Source organism: Nycticebus coucang, chromosome 3, assembly GCF_027406575.1.
Source record: "Nycticebus coucang isolate mNycCou1 chromosome 3, mNycCou1.pri, whole genome shotgun sequence".
NCBI classification, from domain to species: domain Eukaryota; kingdom Metazoa; phylum Chordata; class Mammalia; order Primates; family Lorisidae; genus Nycticebus; species Nycticebus coucang.
In genome coordinates this window covers 98,923,559-98,926,470 of record NC_069782.1, presented here as the reverse complement: position 1 = coordinate 98,926,470, position 2,912 = coordinate 98,923,559, and the positions used below count along the sequence as shown (strand labels likewise).

Sequence of the window (2,912 nt, the reverse complement as noted above, 5' to 3'; positions counted from 1 at the left end):
AACACCCTCGGTATATGGAGCCGGCGCCCTATTCACTGAGCCGCAGGAGCCACCCTTTATTTTTTTGTTTGTTTGAGACAGAGTCTCAAGCTGTTGCCCTTGGTAGATGGCATCAAACTCTTGGGCTTAAGCTATTCTCTTGCCTCAGCCTCCCAAGTAGCTGGGACTACAGGTGCCTGCCACAATGCCTGGCTATTTTTTGGTTGTAGTTGTCATTGTTGCTTAGCAGGCCCGGGCTGGATTCAAACCAGTCAGCTCTGGTGTATGTGGCTAGCATCCTAGTGGCTTGAGCTACAGGAGCCGAGCCGCCTCTTAAGCTTTCTTTCCAGATGCCTTTGGAGCAGGTGCTTTCTGGGCTGGAGCCGTTTGACCCTTTTCAGCTTTCGGAGGAGGTGCTGCCTTCTGGTCTGTGGCTTTCTGGGCAGCAACCTTCTAGGCTAGAGCCTTCTTGCCTACAGTGGTCTTTTTTGCCAGAACTTTAGCAGTAGCTGCTGCAACAGCAGCAGCCCCTTAGCAGGTACATTTTTGGAAGAAGCTTTCAGGAGAGTGCCTTTTGAAGCTTCTTAACTTCATTCTTGATAATTCTGTTCCTCATTTTCTTTGCCTTTATAATTTTTTTTTTTTTTTTTTTTTTTTGTAGAGACAGAGTCTCACTTTATGGCCCTCAGTAGAGTGCCGTGGCCTCACACAGCTCACAGCAATCTCCAACTCCTGGGCTTAAGCGATTCTCTTGCCTCAGCCTCCCGAGTAGCTGGGACTACAGGTGCCCGCCACAACGCCCGGCTACTTTTTGGTTGCAGTTTGGCCGGGGCCGGGTTTGAACCCGTCACCCTCGGTATATGGGGCCAGCGCCCTACCGACTGAGCCACAGGCGCCGCCCAATTTTTTTTTTTTTTTTTTAAGACAGAGCCTCAAGCTGTCGGCCTGGGTAGAGGGCTATGACATCACAGCTCACAGCAACCTCCAACTCTTGGGCTCAAGCGATTCGCCTGCCTCTGCCTCCCCAGTAGCTGGGACTACAGGTGCCCGCCACAAGCCCGGCTATTTTTTCTTTGCAGCCATCATTGTTGTTTGACAGGCCCAGGCTGAATTCGAACCTGCCAGATCAGGTGTATATGGCTGGCACCTTAGCCGCTTGATCCACAGGCGCCGAGCCATGCCTTTATAACTTTAAAACAATCAAAATCTGTCATCTTAGCTTTCCTTTCCTTGGCTTCAATTTTCTTGGCCCATCTTGTGGCTGCCAATTTGTATTTATGTCTGCCTTCTGTCAGGCTTATCAGACATACTTCTAGTGGGCACTGGGTGGGAACTGGAGGATGAAGTCAGCGAGTTGCATGCATTTGAAAGGCATGACCTGTCTTATCTGAGTGCAAGGTCCAGCAACCAAAGCCCTGTTTTCATCAATAAGATCTACAATTGCTATCAGCTTTCTGGTGTGAGGCCCAAAGGAGACATAGGCCACTCAGCCAGCCTTCTCAAAGTGCCTGAACACGTGTTGGTAGCATCCGGTAAGAAGGGCTGCCATCAAAACTTTGACAGCAATACCAGGATTTGATAGCAATAGCCAGTGAATTCCTGGCTCCGTGCCCATAGCACTGTAGCTACCGCAACAGCCACATACACAGAGGCTGGCGGGTTTGAACCTGGCTCGGGGCCAGATAACAACAATGACAACTGCAACAAAATAAATAGCTGGGCATTAGGTTGCTGTGAGCTGTGATGCCCTGGCACTCTACCGAGGGCAATATAGTGAGACTCTGTCTCAAAAAGATAAAAAAGAGTGAATTCTTTCTCTTCTTGAGAGGGTTAAATTTCCTTAAGGGTGGGCCAGGCATTCACACTAATGATACACTTAAAATAATGTTAAAAACTTATATGAGGCAGGTTTGTGATAAGAGATAGGTCAGGGTGGTATCCCAGGCCTGTAATCCTAGCACTCTGGGAGGCAGAGGCAGGAGGATTCCTTGAGCTCAGAAGTTTGGGTTGGAGTGAGCTATGATGACACCACTCTACCCAGGACAACAGAATAAGACTCTGTCTTTCTTTCTTTCTTTTTTTTTTTTTGTCGAGACAGAGTCTCACTTTGTGGCTCTTGGTAGAGTGCCATGGCGTCACAGTTCACAGCAACCTCAGAGTCTTGGGCTCAAGCGAGTCTCTTGCCTCGGCATCCCTAGTAGTAGCTGGGACTACAAACACCCGGCACAACTCCCTGCTATTTTTCTTTCTTTTTCTTTTTTTTTAGACAGAGCCTCAAGCTGTCACCCTGGGTAGAGTACCCTGGCATCACAGCTCACAGCAACCTCCAACTCCTGGGCTCAAGTGATTCTCCTGCCTCCACCTCCCAAGTAGCTGAACTCCCTGCTATTTTTAGGAATGGGGTCTTGCTCTGGCTCAGGCTGGTCTCAAGCCCGTGAGCTCAGGTGATCTGTCCATCTCAGCCTCCCAAGGGCTAAGATTATAGGCCCTAGACTCTGTTTCCAAAAAAAAAAAGAAAAGAAGTTTTTTATGTCCCAAAGCATCCTACATTTCCTAGGAGTGCTTTCAAGTGTCACCTTAAGTCAACCATGGAAGAGAACCACATGTATTTTAAAAGTGATGATAGAAACTGGATCACTGGTGGCGCCTGTGGCTCAGGGGTAGGGCGCCAGCCCCATAACCCGAGGATGGCGGGTTCAAACTCGCCCCAGCTAAACTGCAACAAAAAAATAGACAGGCGTTGTGGCGGGTGCCTGTAGTCCCAGCTACTTGGAAGGCTGAGGGAAGAGAATCACCTAAGCCCAGGAACTGGAGGTTGCTCAGAGCTGGGTGATGCCACAGCACTCTCCTGAGGGCAATAAAGTGAGACCCAATCTCTATAAAAAAAAAAAAGAGAAACTGGATCATTCTTGTCAAACCCAACTGTCACAAAC

At 48.9% G+C, this 2,912-nt stretch overlaps 1 pseudogene; it reads right to left on the bottom strand.

Annotated features, from left to right (window-relative positions):
• Positions 1 to 312: 312 nt before the first annotated feature.
• On the bottom strand, positions 313 to 1,594 carry LOC128581070 (60S ribosomal protein L14-like; annotated as a pseudogene).
• Positions 1,595 to 2,912: the final 1,318 nt, after the last annotated feature.